This window comes from Belonocnema kinseyi, chromosome 5 (genome assembly GCF_010883055.1).
Source record: "Belonocnema kinseyi isolate 2016_QV_RU_SX_M_011 chromosome 5, B_treatae_v1, whole genome shotgun sequence".
Classification (NCBI taxonomy): Eukaryota; Metazoa; Arthropoda; class Insecta; order Hymenoptera; family Cynipidae; genus Belonocnema; species Belonocnema kinseyi.
In genome coordinates this window covers 42,557,587-42,581,688 of record NC_046661.1, presented here as the reverse complement: position 1 = coordinate 42,581,688, position 24,102 = coordinate 42,557,587, and the positions used below count along the sequence as shown (strand labels likewise).

Genomic DNA, 24,102 nt, shown 5'->3' with positions numbered 1-24,102 from the left:
CGCCTTCGAGCATCTTTCTCAAGCGTTAGCTGCACTTCTCTTTCAGCATTCTAGTAGCCACTCTTCTGTCTTCGTCCTAAGCGAAAACTGTATAAATATTACGCTTGACGGATCACACATTAAACTAGGTCTCGGGCCAATTTGCTTCCTCGACTTCGAGTTATGATTTGAGGCGGTTGTTTTATTAGTTCGAGTTACTACTGGGAATTGAACGGATCCACTAACCGACCGACACAAAGATTCCAAGCTATCCTCTTTAAAATTGCACGAGTATGTTCGGATATCCGACTGTTTACTTGAGCCTTTCTGGTTGGTTCAACGTTAAAAGAGGCTATTGTGTCTGTTGTATGCTCTGACGTCCCTCAGCTGGTTCGATTTGATACTTATCATTGATCACTTTTGTGCTAATCTTTCATAAATAGCAGTTTACTCTTAAAGTCAAATTTAAGTGGCCGGTGGCCTTCCCCACTTTCAAGCAAAATACATTACATCCCCTGCTTATTGTAGCCAGGCCCCAAATATCTCTGTTTCACCAGTAATAACTCAAATACTGATTTACGTAGTGATAATTTTATTGGTACAGTTTACAAGGTTGAGGTTTGCCCTATCAGGATTACGAGGGTAACGAGGGTTATTTTGGTCTCGTGAGGTTTTCATTGTAATTTTTCAAGTTTTATTGAATGTCAGATCAGACTACAAAATTGCAAAAATAAAAATGATCAGATCTAGGTCCTGGATTCAAATTATCAATCAACACGTGAATAAAATTGTCACGTGCGCACTACGATGCTTGTATATTTTGCACATCAGTACAATAAAAGCGCATGCGGACTTTCCAAGTAATCAATTTCGGAGTCGCGTTCAATGTCCAAGCGAACTGTTCGTAACAGGTACGTGGTTAGAGTCGACGTGGTTGAAGTGCATATGAAATTATCCTTTTAATTTCTGAAAAGGCTATGAACTTTAATAGCGAATCTGTTAAAGCAAGTGAAGAATATTCTCCTTCAGATATTATTCAAGTAGCTATCAGTGCATCACGAGATCTTAATTAAACTTTCTTGGGCGGCTATTGCGAAAAATAGCATGTAATACACGTACATACAGGTAATTGCTGACTTGTGTGATTTTCATTATTCTCTTTCAGCTCTTCGCGCTCATTGGCAATCACGTATTTTGCGTACTTGCATCCTAAATAGCATTTCGTTTCTTTCTTATGACCATCTTCAGGAATACTTATAGACCACCAGTTGGAAAATCTATTATTCACTGTTTATGCATAACCAGTTTAATGAAAACGCATTGGAATAAAAGCTTTCGGTTGAATATTGCAACACGCAGCATTCCTCATACGAAGGTAATACAGCGGCAACTTATGAATATTTACGCCTCTTTGCATATGCATATCACTGACAATGTATTATTTTTGCCCGACGGGAGATCAAATTGTGCTTCAGAGGGCGCAACTACCGAGTTCTGCTTTTGAGTTACATAGAAGAGTAAAGGGGGCGTAGGATGTGCGTGCACTATGCAAGCTCATTGAACGTGACTAAAGCGAGACCGATGGGCTTCGATGTTGATATTTTTTGCACTCTATGTCTGCATCCCGCCAGTCTCTCGTGCGTTCACTCTAAATGTGCTTTATCGTTTGAAATGGTAGCAACAGAGGTATCGACACGTAACTCTTACTGTCACAAATTGTTCTTATATATGTATAACTATATGCTTAAAGAATGTTTAGAAGCTTCTTTTTGATATAGAACTAAAACCATAATAAAAATTGATTTTTAGGACAGCGATATAACACTTTACAGCAAAGTTATTATTCACTAAATAATGTTATTATATTTCATCTGGAAAATTTGAATTTTTAAAAAAGAAGACAGTTTTTGTCCTTGAAAACTAATTTCTTTATCTGAAAATTTGAGTATTTAATTTTTCCTTAAAGAATTATCTTCGTTGTTTAAAAATGTAACTTTTTGGTTGAAGTTCGATCTATTCTCTAGTCTGGAAGAACTGATATGGCTCAGGTTTGACTTTATCTAGACCGTCTAGGTTGGAAGGTCTGTTCTGGCCCAGGTTTTTCACTGATCAGCAAATTTTTTTGACATACTTCACAAATATTACAGGATGTTTAAAATGATTGAAAATTAGAAATTCAAAGTATAAAAACAAGCCTTTTTCTATCACCTTGAAAGTCTGGCCTGCTCTAAGTCTGGCGTTGATTAGCGATCCAATAGAAAAAAAAATCCTAAGTTCCATCACCAAATTTTTTTGGGGGTATTTAGAAAAAAATACAGGGTGTCTAAAATAATGAAAAATAAGAAATTCAAACTATGAAAACACGACTTTCTTTCTTATCATCTTGACAGTCTGGTCTGGTCCAGGCCTGACGCCGATTAGCGAGCCAAGAAAAAAATCTAAGTTCGATAAAGTAAATTTTTTCTTACATTTCAAAAAGTTCCAGAGCCTATAATGAAATTTTTTAAACTAAAAAAATTTACAGTGAAACTTTTGTATCCAAGTCATTAAAATAATCAAGTTTTCCCAAGTGATTGTAATTAATTGCTTAGCTCCGACCTCTCGGAAACAGTGCTAGTTTTTGTCGATGAAGTGTAACAAACTGTCAAAATTTCTTATTATTTTCCTAATAATATATTAATCCAGCCAAAAGTTAGCCAAAAGGTATTAAATAAATAGTAAGTACAAACCAACTTTCTATCTATTATAGAAGAATAAGTATTAGAAACGATCATTTAATTTATTGATTTTATTAATGGTAGTATATTATTCACGCAAAATTTGAATTCTTACTGATTATATCAAACGCGTATATTATATATTTTTTCGAAGAAATCATGTTTTGCATTTTAAGAGTATCCTCAAAGCGAATCCTCTAAACATAGGCGATATGATTCTCAACGATAAAACATTAATCGATCAGCCATTAACTAGTGGCTGACGAGCCAATAATTCGCGGCTAACCAGCCCATAACTAGCGGCCGACCAGCCCTTGTCTAGCGGCTGACCAGACGGTCTGGTCTGGGGCTAGCCAGAAAAAACGTTATACTTTTGGCCAGGCCCAGGCCAGACTATCTGGTCAGCGCCAAGGCTGGAAACCTGGCGGTATGGTCTGGGCCAGGCCAGCGCCTGAACATTTTTCCACACGGGTGGTTAAAGCTTAATCTTTTTAGTTTAAAAACTAACTATCCCAGCTAAAGTTTCATAATTTCAGATGAAAATACATCGTTTTTTTAGGAAATTCTACTATTAAATGCAAAGAATAATCATACCCGTTACTAATTCGCAACTAATTCGTAAACAAAAAGATGTATTTCCAACTGAATTTGTGAAACTGTAACTGCAATAGCTTATTTTTGGAAAAAACTACGAATCTTTAACCAAGAAGATGGGTTTTTAACCACGAACAAGACTCAATTTAAATAAAATACACCAAATTGGAATTAAATATTTGGCCTTTAGTACTAAAAAGGCTAATTTTCAACCAAACAGTTACAAACATTACAAAAATGCAGTACTTCGATTTTCAGATTAAGAAATTAATTTTCTAACGAATACGGACTTTCTTAGCAGTATGCACTATGTATACAATATGCAACTAAGTTATAAATTTTTAAATCGAATGATTCGGTAACTGCAAGCATTATCTTACACACATAAATAATATAAATAATATAAGTACGCGAACCTTTTAATGAATTGTTGGCGTCCACGTAGACTCACTTCGATTTCAGGAAATGCGCTAATTCGTCAGGAGTTTTCAAAGAATCCTGAAGAAAGAAGTTTTTAATCAATTATTGATGCATATTGTACATTTTATAAATAAATAGCCCTACACTTTGCAGACCTCTTATATTCTTTAAAACATATTTTATACGAGACGCGTCCGGATTCGGGACTCCGAAAACTCTCAAAAGCAACAGATCTTATGATTTCTAAAATGAAATCTCACAAATGAATCCTGTTATTTTGGACTTTAACATGACCATAAGTTGAATAATAGGAATTAAAAGCCACTTACAATAATGAAATCTGATGTATTCGTTGATTCACAAAACACTAAAATACTGTCACTTTTCCGAATTCACTGCTTGACGCGTCACCTGCTACCACGAAAACTAGAATGAAAATGGAAAAGTACGCCAAAACAACACTGTCCTGTCTACTACCTGCTACCCCTACCCCCATCAACCATTACTCCGCTTCTATCACACTGCACCGGCTAGCTGGAGTCACTTCATGCTCCCGTCGGAGTAATTCGCATGATCACTCCTCTTTGGCGTCAAAAAAGGAACTGTAGGATTTGGAGTCAACCGATTATGACTGTAATTGGGAACGAACATGTAACTCCCATGGTGGGAGTCAAGCTTCTGACTTCAATGGACAGACATTATGACTCCATCCTAGTTGATATAGCAGTCGCTCCAGAGTTGGAGTTTAATTTTCGCTCCAAGAAATTTAGAGAGTGGGATTATGTTTTTACGCTAATTGAATTTAGACCATCATTAAAATTATAAGTATTCTTAGAAGCATTTTCTTGAATACTGTCTCTGCAGAAGGTCTTCAACGATAATTTATTAGAGTTACTCAACCACGTCATCAATATCGTCTATCGGTAAACCAGTTACGTTAGATACAGGAATGGAGGGATGAAGGGTGCTTGTCCCATATTTTGGGTACAAAGATGTGGTTGTTCTAAAAGGCTAATTTTAAACCCGCGTGGGATCTTATCTGGCGTCTCTGCAATTGCTTTTACTCCATGTTGCCTGCGAAACCGGTATCTTCCTACTGGTTGACTTGGAAGTCTCAAAGACCTCGTGGGCGAAGGAAGCATTCATCGCAGAGAAAATAAATACGAGAACAATGAATTCCACCCTGAGCTTTAGCCATAGAAATCCCGCTATTTTACAGAGGGTATTAATCAATACATTTTTTTTTACCAATATCAGAAGGCTTTTTAAGTACGATCTATTGAAAATTGTAAAAAATTATTATTTTTAAGAGTTCCAGCCCTAATTTATTAAAAATCCTTACTTTACATACAATTTTCGTGTTCAGATTAGTTTTCAGCGCACCGAAATTTCCTAAAGACAGCCATAAATTGTATATCTTGAAAATCGATCAAGAATGGACTAATTTGATATTAGACGCTAAATTTATATGCAATACTTTGTACAATAATTCTATGCAACATAGACTTTCTAGCATGGATATGAACTATTTTAAACATACGAAACATCACTCGGAAGAATAAAAATATAACAGGTGTTGCTGAATTTATATATCAAATGTAACTCCAAAATTAAGAATGCGGAAACTGAAAAGGGCGGGGGAGAGAAGGGCTGGACATTGCTGGACTTACTGCCGTAGTACGTGCAGTGGAAGGGGACGTTTTCTCCCCTCAGCCGGTGGCTACCTGTGAAGGTCGGGAGCGAAAAGTCAATTGCCCGTATTCAGTACTCGTCACATACAAATCTAAATCGTGTCTCCTCATTGCCATGATGGAAAGAGGTTAAAAATGGAAAAGGGAGGCTGACAAGGAGGTAACCTGATAAGAAAAAAGTGATGGGCGGGCAGATTTAATGATGAGGAAAGGCGAGGGGATGGGTAGAGGTGTTGAAGAGGGAAATGAGAAAGTAGAGATAAAAGAGGGTATGAAGAGAATATGAGAGATGTGGCGAGAAGAGTGATCATAAATTATTAGGGAGGGGCAGAGGGTGCGAGGTATATATATATATATATAGGGATTGAGAGGTAGGGATGATGATGGTGGACGTAGAGACGGGCTAACGAATGGAAGTAAAAGGGCAGTCGTCATTTCCTCCACGGCTACCTGAGTACCCTTCCCCTTCCAGTGTGTAGCGCCACGAACCCTCTCTAGATTCGAAGTGGCTCCAGGCCATCAATGCTACGTCCCCTGTGGAGATAGTCCCTTTGTCTTCCAACTTATATCTATTTCTATTTGAAGAATATCAGTATGTCCAAGAAAATCATTTAAATATACAAAATTAGATTAATTCCAATCTAACGAAGCATAAACATGATATATAAACATTTTATGGACGAAAAATGATACAATTTTCCACTTTTTGTCAATTATACATACAATACAATAGAATTATAAATAATAACTGCAAACAATAATAAACAATAATAAAACAATAAATACAATTTTCCACTTTTTAAGTTATGGTCTTACAATGATTCTCGTATGTTACAGTTTTTTCTAATATTTTTCACTTTTGGTTCAATTTTAAATTGTAGTGAGATAATAATTAATTTCAGGAAGTTCCCTCGGTACGTATCAAGTCAGTTGAGAGAACGCTTCAATTTGTTATTGACTCACACGGTCACGTAGTCATAAGTTTGGCAATGTCGCGTATGAGCACGCGTGTTATTCGAAATTTGCGTATAAAATAGAGCACGTGAAACGGATGCGACATTGCCATACCTTCAGTTCACTAACGCCAGTCATACATTTACGTTATAAATAATTTTTTTCTCTTATAGGCTCTGAATGATACTTTTCGAAGCAGATATGGATATTGGATAACATTCTCTTTATGTCAGAATAATTTAAGATTTTTTTTTCATTTTTCAATCTTCTTATATACTACAAAAAGAACATCTTCCTATAAGAACACATATTATTTTCAATCATTGATTTCTCGACTATGAAGCTGTGAAAGGTTCCAATGTTTCTTCTCACTTGTAATTTTATTACCGAGGGTACTCCCTTAAGTTAGCAAACGTAAGTGTTTCAAGAAGTTATTATTCTGTAGAAATTGTTGATGTACGTCGTTCGCTTTAGGATCAAGTGAATTGATTACAATGAAGTTATTTCATACATTTCAGCCCACAAGGGTGGCCCTCATCTGTATTGCATGCAATATTCTTAAAATAATTTCTTTTAACGACATACAACATTGATGAAAAAAAATTACAATGCAGTAGTAAAATTTATTAACAAATTTTTTTAAGTTGTCAGACAACATTGCAGTTCCTTGAAAATTTTCCTGTAGTAAAAATATGCAATTATAAAAAACTTTGTAGTTAAATAATTATTAAAGTATTCTTTCAAAAATGTTCTTTTTCTTTCGACGAAAAGTTTATTTTGAAAGGCCAACAATTTTTGTTGCTTTTACAGAAATAATTCTTATGATAAAAGAAAATGTATTACCTATTTTCACGAATTCTTTAGCTACAATGTTTAAATCTAAAAGCAGAATTTTATAATTATATAACTACAATGTTTTTTTTACAAATTTATTTTGTACTACAGTGTGCATCAACTTTTCGTCGATATAAGGAAAAGAAGAGTTTTTAAAGAATATTTGAATAAATATTCAGCTACAACGTTTTTTTTTCTAAATTTTGTATTTTTACTATAGTGCGTCTTTCAAGAGTAGACATTTCATTTTCAGAGATATTATTCCTCACCATAACAGAAAAATTCATTAATTAGCATTATTTCTCTTATACACAAAAAGCTGTGTTTAAGGGTTTTAGTACAAAAAATTGAATTTAATATACGTCGCTAAGAAATAATTTTAATAGAGTTCTTCGACTGCAGTATTTCCTGAAAACTTAAAAAAAATTGTATACAAATTTTGAATTTTCCTACTACATTTTAATTGGATTTTGATCAGTTTTTCTTCGTTAAAAGATTTTTTTTAAAGAAAAGTACTTTCAATTGTAAAACAGCATACCTACCCGCAATGATGTGTTTTTTACAGATTGAAGAACACTCACTGATAAGGATCACCATTATGTACCAAAATGTTTGAAACGACTCAATTGTTTTCAATTCACCTGACTCTAAAGCGAACAATGTACATCAACAATTTCTACAAAATTTAGTTTTGTGGGTCAATGCAATCCCCCAGCGATTATTAAGTTATTATTATTTTAAATAATATTTTCTTTTAATAATTTTCGAAAAGTGCGGTTTTTTTCTTAAATTTTCAGTAGCTTTACTAACAGAAAAAGAATACAACATTTATTTTGAATCACTTCATTAACGCCATGGGGAGCTTATAAAAATTTAATATTCTAATCGAAATTGTTGAGAATCTACCTATATTTACGATTATATTATCAAACATGTCAAAATGTCAGGGATTTTTTGGCCTATTAGCATTTTAATAGAGGAATGGGTTTGGAAATAGCAAAGAAATGGGTAACATCCATGGCCTGAAGCAACTTCGAATCCAGTGAGGGATAGTGTCGTTCGGCTGTGGAAGGGGAAGCTGTGGAGGAAAAGACGATCGCCCAAGTAAAAGGTCATGGAGAGGAGCAGAAAGGGGTCGTGGTATGAAGGGAGAAGCTGAGGAAGCTAAAAGGAAAGTCGTAAGGGTGAGGTGGTGGCAAAGGGTAGGTAAGGGAGATTGCTATATAGAAGCGGGTAAAGGACAGTGATTGTACCCTTATATAAGTAACCAATTTTTCCTCTTGCCCCTTTCCGTCCCTTAATTGTCCCTTATGGTTTTCTCCCCTTTTCACTGAATCTTCCCTGTACTCCTATACAACTCACTAACTCTTCCTCCCACCACTTTCCGCATAGGGTCGAAAGGGACGAGAAAAAAAATGGCATGTGTTGTATTAGGGGTACAGTGGAATAGACGTGGGGAGAGCTGACGGGCCTCATGGAAGACAGTATAAATATAGGATCGAAATTGGAGGGACGAAGAATTGGGAGGAGTTGTATATGGTTATAGGGGAAAGTATATGATAAAGAGGCGGCGGGGAAAAGCAAGGAAGTGCTGTGGAGGAAGAATTGGTAACGCTTCTAGATTGCAGGCGGCAAAAAAGTTCTGCATAGTTCATTAAATCTTGTAAAGTCAAGTTTCAAATGTATTTCTTTCCTTTTTTTAGCAGATGACAAAGTAAATAAAAGAAAGACTTTCCAGTCAATTTAAATTCCGTTAAGGTGAAATTGTCTCACGTTGTCTGCTATTAATGAAAGAAGAATGCAAATAGAAAAGGAAAGCGAGTTCTCACTTGATAATATACGAAATCCAATACTTGAGATAGCAAGAAATGAAGGTAGCATCTCCGAGAATTGTTGAAGGTAAAGAGGGTGTCGACGCACTTGTAAATGACTGTACTCAGATTCATCCACGCTAACGCTCCAATCGATGTTTTCTATTGGTTTTTTTTGCTTGGAAATATTTCTGGGAATTTTTACCTGGAAAAATAATACCTTACTTTACAGAATCAGGTGTCATTAACGCTTCCCCTCATATGAAGTACATAAAACATCAATAATTATTAATAAGCAATGCAGATATTGCTGCAATCATGCTTTTAGTATTAAAAAACAACTACTTTACTGTCTTCACTTATACTTACAGAAAAACTCGTGATTGAATCGTCTCCAAAAGTGAAAAGGTAAATCTTTAACTGTTCAAAGCTAATAATAGTGTTACTAACTGGGGTCTTGACCTTATAACATTTATTGCCTTGCATTTTAAAGCTGCATGCGGTATATTTTGATGTGTCAAAGGCATTTTCTTACAGCACTTACGTCTAATTGCCAGAAGCGTACTTGCATACATACAGAGACAAAGAGAAGTAATAATAACAATAATAGTAATAATCCCGTCAACAAGAGAATCATTTTGATAAGGATTTGCCTTATTCGGAGTTCAAGCTCATTTACTCTCATGCAGAACCACAGAGCGTCGACAATTTGATGTATTGTTTAATTAACTTATCCGCGTGTCAATGTCACATTTAATTGCAACGTCACGCGAGTATGTAATTATCTTACATAGTGCATCGACACCGAATCACACACGGGCCGACGGTGATAAATGATATCGTTTCTTACATTGGAAAAAAAAATAAACGCCAAGATAAAAAGAGGTTATGGTAATGTGATTATCAATGTTATCAGTGTGTTTCGTTCTATAAACGTCAGATGTTGTTAAGAAAAATTTTAAATATTGAATAAAGTTTGATTTACTAAAACAATTTGATAACTCAGACTTCAATCTGAACGTTTGATCAGAAAAAAGAAAAAGTACATCAAAATAATTTGCTAAGTACATATGTTCAGTAAAGTTCTATGTGTTTTCTTTCGATTTATTACAGTGACTTTTGATTACTTTTGTTAATCGTAAATTTTCGAAAGTAATACCGTGAAAGTTGAGATCTGTTTCATTGATTGCAAGCTTGTTGTCAGTACTCGTAAAAATTCCCTGCTTCAATCAGGATATTGAAGAATTTGTTTTCTCGACGGTTACAGAGTTGCATAAATTGAGAAAACAGAGAGGGGGAGTTTAACGTACCAATACAATATGCGGCGAATTTACAAGTCAAGAGTATTGTAGAGTGAAAACCGTTTTCGCTGCAGTACCTGTCTGCCATTAGGGATTCATGGCCGAAATTTGTATGCCGCACCTAGTCGTGTAAACTGGGTATTATTGTAGAGCATGAAGGCCCGTTTTACACGGGGTCGTGTCCACATTGGTGTGGATTCTCGAGGTACGGTTCCAGACTTGTAATTGGATGCTAAGCAAATCGCAGCACTCTAAAGACAGCTGGCGCCACTTGTATTTGTAATGTTTGAATTATTCAGTTTGCAAAGTTGTCGAAACGCCTAATCACCAGCAAAGTAAATGTTATTGCAAAAGCGAGTATGATATACAATGGGAGAAACTGAGCATATAACTAAATAAAAAATATTCTTTGAACACCTCAATTCTCAATAAGCGTTTATAATCCAGACTTACTGAATTTCCAGGGTTTCTGAAAGTGTAATCCGTAAAATTGTAAAAAACAGACATTAAAACATGTAACACATTCCAGCTGCAGTAATATGTTGATATTGTTGATGCTTTAGTTTGAGTTTTACTTAACCAATTTATTTCCGCCTTATATATCGATTTAGAAGGTCAGAGTTCGGCATTTCCACTCCTCCTCGTGCCCCCTTGGACCTGATCGCCAGTCGCATTTTGCAAACTTTGTCATTGCATTCGTTTCGTATGCAAACCATCCCACTTGCCGCGATTTTCGCCTTAAGCTCCTAGAAAAATTCCTATAACGATAAGAAAAGTTTTCGCGATCTGATACCCGTATACGATGAAAATCTCATCGGTGTGGAAAAAGTGCTTTTGCGAGTCGTTCCCACGATATTGTTTTCTCTAAGAACTTGGAATTTCGTTTCTCGATCTTCACAAAGTCTCATATTTGTTTCATGTTCTTTAAAACTATAGTTTGAAGAAAAAGAGGAGGCGATAAAAGGAGCATTATGGTAGTGTGAAGAATTGTAGACGAATTAGGACAAAGGAAACGTGGGAAAAATTGCAAGAAGGAAAAGACGGACAAAATGTATGGTTACACGATCGCAATAATGAAATTATTTATACACGTGGATCCACCGTTAACTAAATTCGTTAAGGGCATGTGATACTTAGAAAATTGTCGATTTCACCAGTTTTAGGTTCCCCCGGCTTTTTTTCTAGAATAATAAATATTTTGTCTTCAAAATTTGGGAAATGATAGCGAACATGCTAACGGACGTCCTCGCACACTTTTTTGTGTGTTTTTTTAAAACAATTTTGATATTGGTAACACATGTGTGTGTATATTTCGAGCTTATGTATGTTACAATTCTCCCGAGCGTTACTTCCAAACTACACAATATTTTTGGCCGAAAACTTTGGACTTACAAATAAACATAGTAACTAATCTCACAAATAAACATGGTAACTAATCTCCCCGAACTAACCTTGTTGGCAGGCAATCAAAAAAGTTTATTTCATAAATAATTTCCAAATTATTGGAAAGGCAGAGATGAAAAACGTGTAACCCCAAAATAATGCACATGCATAAAATTTGTATTTAGCACAATAAATTTTTGTTGTTATTTTCTCTTAAAAAAGAGTCCGGGGACGTCGGTTATGATATTTTAAAGCATATCCGAATTCAGTTTTTAAACGTTTTTATTTTTGTAGAAAAAAAGCCGGGGGAACTGTACCCGATTGACCACACGACGAAGTATCACATGCCCTTAACTAAATCCGATTGGGTTCAAAAGTTTGAATGAAATCCACTTACTGTTTCGAACTGAGATAACAGTTGCGCTCCGCGGTATTTTCCGTTAAAAAAATAGTGAAAACGGAATGGATTAAAAAGATTTGATAAATGAAAATGAATTTAAGAGAAGAAAAACATCGTGGATTCGTAAGTAATGAATTTAGCAGCTTCAGTTTGCCAGTGTGCAAGAAATTTCTCCTTGAACTAAAACACTGTATTCGGAGATCCGGGGGTGCTGTATAAAGCAATGCTAAACTTGTAAAGAACAGCTAAACTTAGATTTCGCTGGCAAAGTTCTATATCCTGGAATTACGAACCCCGTCGCAATACTTGCATAGTAATCGCAACAAGATCACGACAATTTATCATCAGGAGAATGGATTATACCATGCAAATAGTATCTTTATAGGAATTGTATATAAAATCTTTTATAGCAGTTATAGAGATAGTTTTACAATCTTAACTTTTTTCCCACCTCCTTGAATCACGATCCATGAGTATATGGAGTCACTTCCATTGCTGGATGCATTGAATCCGATCAGTGGAACTGCTTTTTAAGATTGTTATCATATCCTGTTTTGATAGCATGTCTAGCATATTAGTGCTCATCCCACTTCTTAATTTACTGTTCTTCCTGGCTACATATCATTTTTTTCTTCTTTAGCATTCTTCATACATTTTCTCCTAATCCTATAGAGATTTGCGAAATCTGTAAATATAGTGTGTCAAAGTTCTCCTATTGTGCCTATGCATTGGTTGCTTAAATTATGGCGTAGGTTGTGAAGGTACGAATCCGGTCCGGCCCACATCCGCGACTCGCGAAAGTGGTCACTTCCACAGGCTGTGGTAGCCCAGCAATGGGAAGGAGTCTTGAGGGCCACGGCCGCTATATCAAATAAACCCGGATCCGATGGCGCATGCACTTTGTAGAACCACACTGGAATCGTAGATGAGATGATTCATGACAAAGCCTCTATTTTTCAGACATAACTTTGTTCGGACTTCGTGTCTTATGCAAATCGCGCTTTAAAGCTCGGTAAGTTTTAATTTTGGGGCCACATATTATTTTGAGTTAATTATGTCTTCCGAGCAATTCGAGTCACACGGAAAAAATGGAAGGTCAGTCTAGCCATCTAGATGTGTAGGCTGACTGTACTGGAGGGTCAACTATACGACAATATTGTACATGACTAAAGCCACTAACTATAGAAGGGTAAAGCAAGAGGTTCAAATCGATCATCTCAGACAGTAGACTTATTATCCCGGAAGTCGACTCGACCATCACAGAGAGCCGAACGGAGATCACAGAGCGCCGAACTGATTATCAAAAGCAACGGAAACTTTCTGTATCATCAGTGAATTACATTTTAAGCACATTTTCAGTTAGAAGCGACACGATGAAAACGAATTGAAAACTGAGAATCGAGTGACACCTTTATATTTAATCCATTGAAAGCATAACATTTAACGTTGAAAATTCAAAAGAAAAAATTTAATCCACTTTCCATCATGTTCTCTTTTATTCACTTCACTGTCCACGCATGTTCGAAATATCTGAAAGCAATGTAGACTCATTGACAGTATGTTTTAAATTTATTAAATAGCAAATGTGACGCTTACGGCTTAACGTCAATTTGTTATCTGAAAAGTCAATTTTTGTGGAATTTTTAGTTTTTTTGTTTGTTTTTAACAAATTGTTCAACATTTTTGTTAATAAGGACCAACTATTATCATTTCTATTGTTTTCTTTATGAACAACTGAGGAAAATGCACTTTATTAAAGCTTTTCTACTACGTATAAAAACCATTGTGCCACGGTACAAGTTTGGTGTAAGGTGTCACCCAATTTATCCATTAGAATATTAGAGGATGAGCCATCTATGTTTACCGGTCTAGGGTAAAATGAGCGCGCCAACGTGATCAATCAGGTCGCCTATGTGACGTATGCGTAATTAGAAAAGATACCGGAATTGGGGGCACCGGTCTCGGCCTTTTAATTTTCACGCTCATAATCGAAAAGCAAATATTGGCCCTCCGTGCTGGGTCATCTGCTTCTTTCGTGGATGGTTAGATGTTTGAAATGAGTAAAAACAAGATGATCGTATTGACTATCCCGAAATGATATCTTGATTAGCCCTGATAGTGAGTCTGATCTTCTTATTAGAGTGACGTGGGCCATAAAATGAGATTCTCTCTGACTATGTCGAAAAAATTATGGAAGGCCCTTTCGACATTCTAGAAGAACGGGCTGACTCTAAATTTTGACTCTAGCTTTGACCATCCATTTTTCTCCGTGCAGGGTGTTGAAATTTCGAACTGATAAGAGACTCAAAAATAGAAGCTGGTGATGTTCTTAGTTTTATATAATTCTAAGTTTATTACAGAGGTATTATAAAGTGGTCTTTATTCTAGCAATAGTAAAGGGTATCTCTGTCTCTCTCTCTCTCTCTCTCTCTTACACTTATAATTTCTATACCTTTTCTCTGCAGTCGCGCCGTTCCTTTTGTTCGGCGATTCGCAATTGCTCTAAAGACTCCTTTTTCATATCTTCACTATTTTCACGCTAAGCAAAGCGTGCATATGCTAACTCTCTCTCTCTCTCTCTCTGCTCTTTCTTACTATGAGATCGCCTTACTACTCCACTATGCAAGCTCTTTTGCACTCACGCGCGTCCTGAATGTATTCTTGTACTCGATATGACGTCAATGTTACGTGATTTGTTTAAAATAGTTTGAAAATTTCCTTTAAAATAATCCTTCTAAAGCCTTAATGTATTCCCTCTTTCTGGGAGGTCGATTGAGCGAAAGAAAGACACGCATTTGCGAAGGAAACTCAAGCCTTCAATGAAACCCCAATCTGAGGGCTTGCATTTCAAGGTCGTGAAATTCGGCCACATTGAACTGACTCGTCTTTAATGGCATTACTATTTAGCAACATGTCTGGGACTGAAGGCTAGCAAACTTCGGACTGATTAGGTTATCAAAGTTTTGCTTCCTCGCTCCGAAAGAACTCGGTTCAAAAGTTTCCTCGAGTTCTTCTTGTGAAATCTAGATGATTCTAGATTCTCGGCTGCTCGAGAAATTCGTCCGAGATTACAGGCACCTAAAACTGCAGTCTGGTGTAGCAGATACATGATCCTTGCAGCGATTAAATTCACGGAAATAAATCAGAAGGAAATCATTTCCTCTAAGAGGAAAGTATTTTTAAAAAGATTTCCAAAATTGTAAAAAAAAAATAATCTGGAAGATTTTCAGGCATTTGAAAATATTTGGAAGGTTTTATTAAAAATGGTAGGAAAAAGTCGAATGATTTAAAAAGATATTTAGAAGTTTTAAAATAATTTCAAAAACAATTCAAAAGATTCGAAATAATTATAAATAGAATTATATGCTTAGAAAGTGAATTTTAAGAGAATATTAAAAATATTTCGAAAAATTTCCAAAATTTTAAACAACAATTAGAAAGTTTTAAGTGTTTTTTTTCATTTTGCAGGATTTATTCAGAATTAAGGATTTTTAAAGTCTGAAAAAAAATTTTCTTGAGATTTCTGTTGAAATTTTCAATCACATTTTTGTTCTAAGACTCATTTTTTACAAAATACTTTTTAAAAAGTTTAAAAAGTACAAATTTGTAGAATGTAGATTAAAAATGCAAATAACTGTTTGCTTGAAGATTCACCTGCTTTGAGTAAGGATTTAACTTTTTTTAAATTAAAAATTGGTTCTTTTTTATTCTATTCCGGTGATTTTGATTTAAATTACAATTATTTCTTGTTTAAAATATCAACTAATACATTTTTGTTGAGAACTCACATTTTTCCTGTAAAATTCAACTCTTTCTTTGAAGAATAAACTACACGGAGAAACCTTTTGCTGCAATATTTTCTAAAAATCAGACTAGATTTTACTATTTTTAGTTTGCAATGGACGTACATAGCGTAACTTTTGTAATGTTTACTACGTCAAGAGAGATCGGCGCACTGAATTAGTAAACGACTTAGTAAAAATTGGTGCAGTCAGATCAGCGGACGAAAAAAAAATAAACCCAACATGCGCCGCGTCGCGTTCAAGGTTATGACACACGTGTCCTTTACACGAGCATACGACGTAAATTCAGACTTTCTTATTATTGGATGTTGAACTCTTTGGCACTATTATATTTCTTTAAATTGCAATTGCACAGCTGGTGGGAATCGAACACGGGTCTCCAACGCGATAGCACGGCGATATTCCATTCTGCTAAACTAGATAATTTGATCCAAAAATGTATCGCTCTTATGAAGTAAACACTAGCACTCAAATTGATTTGCATTAAATTATTCTGTAATTGTTTACAGTGATGGCATTTTCAAAATTCTAAGCACTATATCTTAACGTAATCAAATATCCTAATATCGAGGTTTAAAACTAATTTTTTGCTCACTGTGGAAAATTTGTTTTTCAATTGTAACTTTTCGAATTATCTTAATTTATTGTAATAATGATCTTTGCATCAATTCAAACTGAGTGATTGATAAATTTAAGTAATTTCAATAGAGCGTTGGTCGGCTGACATCGTTAACGCTCTGCTGCAGTCGGTTCAACGCTAGGCTCGCTTAAAGTCACTCACTAATATTCGAGAGCGATCTTCCGAATTTGTCATACTCCATAATACAAAAAATAGTGTCTTAGTATAATTCATATTCCTACAGACAATAGCAATTCCTCTTACAAATTTAGTCTGTTTTTATTTTAGGTACTTATTACTTCTACTCTTTTTATATAATTTAATTATGTCTCCACTAATTTATCCTATCTAGGATTTTACTATAAAAAATACTAAGACTTCGTATTATAAATTGGAAAATTTTATATAAAATAGCATAGCTTAAGATTATTGTATTAGAATATACGAATTATCGCCTTGGTCCCTCGATTGCAACCTAATTTAGTAATTTTTCCAGTACAAAGTTTCTCAGTGTACTCCGTTGATTAATAAAAAACATTAATATTTCACCCCACTCAATCGTCTAACGTTATTATTAAATGACATGGGGGTGGGGGCGAGTGACAATGATACGGATCCGAAAAAGAGGAATTTTTAGTTAAAAAAGTACATTATCATCCTAAAAGAAAAGGAATTTCCATGTGAAAAAGAAGAAATTTTAACTTTGTTTGATAATATTTGATAAAATATAGCAATTTATATTTTCATAGACAGATTAGATGAAAAAATTCGAAATATTGGAAAATCAGGTACATCGAATTCGTTCCTTCCATTCAAATAGCTTGAGTTTCATTTGAATATCTTAGTCACAAATGATAATAAAAAAGTCATATTTTTATGAACAATTTATAGTAGTTAAGTATTAATTATAAAATATTCCAGGAATTTTCACTGTGTGAATCTTAGTACGGAATGCTATTAGTAATTATCATTTTGAATTAAAAACCTAATTTTTTCTACGTGTAACTGCCCCAATAAGCATATTATGCTTATCTAAACTGCTCCGAAACATTTAAATGATTATAATTTACTAATTATTATCAAAGATATATTATTTTTAGTAAGATTTGCAATAATTAAGAAAATGCAGGGAAATATAACATTTGAAAATACGTAAAATAAAAACATTTTGTTACAAATACTATTTACAATAACGGTTAGTCTTAACTTTTCATTTATTTATGTGATTAAACGTAATTCTTATATTAATAGGTAAATAAAATCAGGCTAATTGTATAATATTTTGAAATTCGAATTCCTAAGGTTAATGTATTTTAAAGTGAGAACGTTTAAAAAGTGAATAATTTCTAAGACATTTCAAATTAAAAGCATTGATAGTTCAATCATTTTCAATTTACAGGCAATGTTCCCAGACGAATGATTGCAGATTGATACATAAAAAACTGTAGTCAAATTTTACTTTTAAAACGTTACAAATGGTAAAATTTGCGAAGTTTTCAATGTTCAGTTTAAAGGTCTTCAAAACAGAATAAGTTTAAATTCTAAGCTTTCCAAATTAGAATAATATATAGACATTCTATGAATGAGCATTGCAAATATAAGGGAATTAAAAGTACAATGGATACTAATTTCAATATCTCAGGTATTGCCGCATCTAAGATTCTAAGGCTTCTAAGCCGAAGCGAGATATTTACAGCGTAAAAGCAAGTAAAGGGTAGCAATGATGAGGGTACTCTCAAGCAGGTCATAATGTGAGTTGGGCGATGACCAATCCAACACCAGGGTTCTTTACAATCCACAATAACAGGCTGACCCAGGATCAACTGACCATTTTCAAGGTCTACCAGTTGTTTTCGATGGGAAACTGAGAGAAAATAGTATGGCTTCTTGAAAGGAAATCTTAGTTGGAAAGGTTTAATTCGTATACCTGAACCTTCAGGGATTTATTATTTACTGCTGTTCAAGAAGAAACTCTTTGAGACACTTAGACTCGGATAAAGCAGGGTTCTTCAGCGAGGGGAAATTTGGTCGTATTTACTCATTTACCAGATGTCTCTTTTCCATAACTACGCCTCCTCACTCAGCACGGAAAACTTCCGGCTTACTCTTCTAGCTAAGTAGATGTTCATGGCGGTGGAAACTAGACATGTCGCTTTAGAGTATTTGTGACCGAATTTCCCCTCGCTAAAGAGGGTTGAGGTAAAGGATAGGGATCCTTCTTGACAGTTCTGTGGTAAAGCTGACGAAATCTGATATACTGGACTGGGATTGTCAGTAGATACAGAGTCTACCTTTGGAGACCTCTGACCTACGCAATCGGCCATTTAATAATTTTAAATAGAATCTAGCTCTCTTTGAAGTCCCCAAAATGTAGATTGATGAATAACTTAAATGTGTATAGAATTCTAGATAGGAGCGCAGGCAAATTTATGTAACACATTGCTCATAAATCGCTGCTTCCTGAAGAGCTTATTCTTGCTCGTTGGCCCGATTGACATGCTTTCCTCGTTGAGCTTCACTGAGGCGCGATCTCAGAGCGGAACTAATTAATGACCTAGTGACGCGATGTTCGGTCGATCGACTCGTCGGCTCTCAAGAGTCGTGAGGGAACAATCGCAGTTTCCAAAGTTAAAGCTTATCATGCTACATAGTTCTCAATTCAATGACAGCAGGTACATCACCACGCTGTGTCTCTCTTGGTCGAACTTTGCCTCTGAACAAATGGGTCTCTACAGATTCAGCATTCCCTTGAGCGGTCACGAATCCTGTCATATACAAGTCCTTCTGTTTGTCTCGGAATCTGTTAGTGTGATTGAAACTGGTTGGCTTTGATTAACGTGAGATTGCTAATTCAACGAAGTGCAATAGTAATAATTAATATTTAAAATAAGTGTCTTGTATGAAAGTTACATCGTTAATTATTCCTCTGAATCTGCATAAACGTTTAATAATTGTCATTATTATACTTATTCCCTAATGTGATCTACATTAAACGTCGGAGTAATCCGTAGCCAATCGATAATAATTTTACGACGCTGACGGATCATCTGCGTATTACTTGGCGAACCCTAAACCCTCCAGCACCGTAATATGCACAGGTGATCGTACATAACAATGAAACGATGTTTCTCCTTTACACTTTATCACCCAGTAATCGTCGGAGTGCATCATGCGTTGTGGAGGCGTGAATAAATGGGTTACTATCACCAACTTAACCTCACTATGAACTGGAAATGTGCCGTTACCCGCATTTTGATCGGAAGTTGGGTTTAACGTCCTTTTCATCGGAAGACGAGTGTTACTGGTGAAGTTTTTAAATTAACCCTTGATTAAACCGAGCCCCTTCCCACTAATTGTCAATTACGGTGGATGTAAGTATATTCAACCCCATATGTGCTTTTTCACTTGAGTCTACTGTAAGATACAAATTTTCAAAAAAATGCGAAGTTGAGATAAGTAAAATAAAAAATAGCATCTTATGTTCGAAAACTGAGGCATGATAGAAGGGCACAATACAGAGATTTTATGAAAAATTAAGCATTTTTTCCATTTCGTTCTTAAAGTAGAGGTCCAAAAGTATGAAAGAACAGAGAGGTCCGATAGGTCAGACTCTTTCACACGCATTCATTTGATCGACGTGAAGATAGAGCGTCTTCAATCGGCTTGTGTGTGTTCTTCCCATGGATAGCTCTTTCTATGAATTTATCTGAATAATAGCTTAATTACAATGGCACACCTGTGATAGAGTCCCCAGAAGGACATATTCACGAAAAAAACTGGGGGATCGATAGTGTTGCGCCTCAAGTAAAACGTGGCATCCCTTACAAGTGATATTCCAATAGAACTGTTTTTGAGAGTTCCTTTTTATGTCGTCGACATTCGATAGATGGTGACATGAAAAAGATTTACAGCGGGCAAAAATCTGCAACATAACACTTCTTATTTCGATTATCTTTCTTTCAAGAATGACTAATCTCTTATGATTTTAGCATCTTTATTAAATTTTTCCCAGTGCAATATCATTGAATCTGGGAGGGGATCCGACCACTGGTGGGTTCTAATTAAAAACCTCAGTTTTTCCTGCTTTACTGAGGTATCTTAACTCTTTTTTTTAAGATAAAAATTCATAAGGCTGAAATAGGACAATTATTTTCACTTTATTTGCTTATATATAGAATATAAAATTTGAAAAATTTGTCTCATTTTGAAAGTTTTAGTCAATCTCGTCCATTAAAATAACATGGAAAACTTAACATCGATAGTGGTTTAAATCATGGTCGTAGGAATAGAAAGGGACTAGACATGTTGTAGCGGGGTTAAAGTAAGGAGCCGGGCGGTCTATACCATCTGAGTGTGCTAAATCGGTATTGCGAGAGAAAGAGCAGACTTTTCTCCTTCTCTTACTTACATACTTTTCATGCTTTTGCAGACCAACATGGTCGGCTCTCCTTTGTAACTTATCATCAATCCCCGCGTCCAAGTTGAGAAAAATGTGGCTTGTCCCCTCCTATTCCTTTGTCGATGGTTTAAATCCTCTGAAATTTAATAATGGTACAATAAAAGATGTTATCTTGTGAAGTTGAAACATATTTACGATCCTTATTAAGCTATTACATAAAGCCTCCCAAAGTTAATTTCTCTATACTTGCTGCTTATATGAACTTATTTCAAGTCATCGTGTTCACTGTTCGAATTTATCTCTTGTAATGGACGATCGCAGGCTGAGTCCATTGGCTGACCTCGCTATCGATAAGAGTAAATTGTATGTCGATGACGCCGACTAAAAGCTAACGAGAAAAAGAGTTTAACCGTATATGATGAAACTGAAACAACTGACACTCTCTGACTTATCACTCAAAACCTCTTTTTTTATACCAGATGTAAAACAAATCATAAGTAAAATAAAACAATGATAATACAATGAAAAAGAGAAATAGTCGAGATAATTGAACAAAACCGCAAACTATAGCTCGTTATTTAAATCTCTCATCCGAGACTGCTTATGTTAGAAGAACGAAACCCTCGAAATTCAATTTAAGCACGAAAAACTTTTATTCGCAACCGAATAACGAAAAGTTTCTTCCATGCTTTTTCGCGCTTACGGAAATACTTTTGCTGAATTTCACGCTAGCTGCTAAGAAGATTATCTTACGGCTAGTAAACAGAACTATGAAAATTCATCATTCATTCATAACAGATCATTGTTGAAAGCTTAATTTAAAAATATTGTAATTTCGTTAAAACTGCGAATTTTAATTTTGGGAGGCTATTTTAACGCTTGTACGATTATTTATTAAGTTTCGGTAAATATTTTTTTTTATAAAGCATGCACGAAATCTTCGCTATTTGAGACATGTACTGCGTGTGGGAAGGGACCAGTTTCAAAATCGTGATCAAAAGCAGTCATGAAGAAACTTTTTCTAACTGCTGCGCTTGCGCTCTTGGAACAAAATTACCTTTTATAGCTGCTGTGCGTGCGCAGTTCGAGCGAGATTACTTTTTCTAAATGTTACGCTTGCGCATTTTGATTCAGAATTACTTTCCAGGTCTGCCGGAATCATAACCTTACTTCATTATGTTTTTCATAAATTTCTGGAAATTTTCGGTAATTGTACCATAAATTTCCGATAAGATAGTTTTCATTGTTTCTCAAATCGAAAATTTCCTGCGTTTGTTAGAAAAAATATCGTGTACAACAGGTGCTGTAAGTAAACAGTTGCAACTCTTATCTTTTTAAGTTTACTGTACTTGCCATCGGCTCATCTTCGGGCTCATCTCCAGGCCTCTGGCTCGTACAGCAAACATTACCATCGTGTGGAACTGCCTACTTTCTGAATGTGTAGCAAAATACACTATTCCCTTTGTTTTATATTTTTTGCTGACTCTTTTGAATCTTTCGAAAGTTTTAGCATGATTGAATTTCTAACAAAGAGAGTGCAGCTTTTTTCTCCTCAAAGCGCGTTACGTAAAAGCGAATTGCTTGCAAAAAAATTTAATTCATTTTTAATTTAGTATAAAAATATTGTAAACATTAAATAATGGATTGTAGCTTTGATTCTAATATATTAGTATAAAATTCAGTTTTTTCAGAAGTAATATTTAAATCGAGATCATTCTACAAAGAAAGGCGATTCACTTGTTCTCCTGGGAACAGTTAAATAATTTAATACGGAGTGCAATTTCTGTCGAATTAATTCTACGTCTGTGCAGACTAAACAGTCATTAGCATATTTGCATACGGACAAAGGTAATGAGTTAAACCAATTATGAGTTTTCTCCAATTAGTTTCAAAGGATGGATTCATTTGTCAAAAACTTTGTTACATGAGAGTCATATTTATTTTAGTTTGGACTAAAATCTAAATTTTAAACTATAGATTTTTTCCAATTGACAATAAAATGGAGAGTTTTAATTGAAAGTAACATGGCTTTTTAACCGCCATTTTTTTATTTGAATGCCATTTTTATTAGAAAAAAAATTAATAACCACAAAATCGGGAATTTAAGGTATAATTTTCTTTTTTTTTGCACGTAAGTCGTAACTAACACTTTCAATGGCAAACCATTGTAGCGGTGACACGCTTATCTCGTATATGCAATGAGACCAAATCTCTTCGAGGTAACCACAACTTCGACCGCCAATAGCCGAGAGATTCTCCAACTTACATACAAGCAAACTTAGCAAAGACTTGGATAAACAGCAAAAGACGGCAAATGGAGATTCACGTAAAGTGTAAAATTTGTTCCAATTCTCGTCAGTTTAAAAAAACGAAAAGGACGCAGCTGAGGATTTTACTCTGATCGTATCAATACCGAGCTTATTAAATGGATAATAGAATCACCTCATAAACCTTAAAAGTATTTTTTTTGTATATTCTATCTTACACTAGTCCCTGTGTGAAAATGAAATACCAAAAAAACTTCATAGGGCCGAAACACCCCTTCAAACGTTTTTTCTTAGCGTATAAAAAAATGTATTTTTTATTTGCCCTATTTGCTTGTTTTTTCTTTTTTCGGTAAACTTATTTCTGGAAGCATCGCAAGGCATACAGGAGATCCAATTGACATCTAAAGCATGAAAAATCTATTTTGACTTTAAAATAAAGGTTATAGGGTAAGCCGTCTGAAAGCTGAGTAGAGGTTCGTGGTGGTGGAAACGAAACATGTGATGATGAGAATTTGCGGCCGAATTTCCCCTCGCTGAAGAGTCCTGCTGTAGATAGTTTAGTTTAGACTGTATAGTTAGAGCGCATTTGAAAAGAATATGGAGGCGCATTCACAAACCAACATAACCTGCACATATACATAACCTGCAAATTACACTTATCAAGTTATTCTATCTATTTTAATTGCGGTAATATTTTGTACTTTAATTATGTTCATTAAGTTATGTCCATTAGGGTTCGCTAAAATGTGTGCTTTATGGTAAAAATTATATTATTAATTTTTAAAAAATGTCCAAGTAGCAAAGCGAAAAATAGATTCTTTATAATAGGGTCAATTGTGGGTCCGGATGCAATAAGGGCACATAAAATTTTTTCGTGCGAAAACGAAGTCCCCTGGAGGCTTTAGAAAAAATTTTCGAATTTTAATTTTC

At 35.0% G+C, this 24,102-nt stretch overlaps 1 protein-coding gene across 1 annotated transcript in view; it reads left to right on the top strand.

Annotated features, from left to right (window-relative positions):
- Positions 1-24,102, top strand: part of LOC117173134 (fat-like cadherin-related tumor suppressor homolog) — a 982,814-nt gene that overhangs the window by 433,218 nt on the left and 525,494 nt on the right. The window lies entirely within an intron of this gene.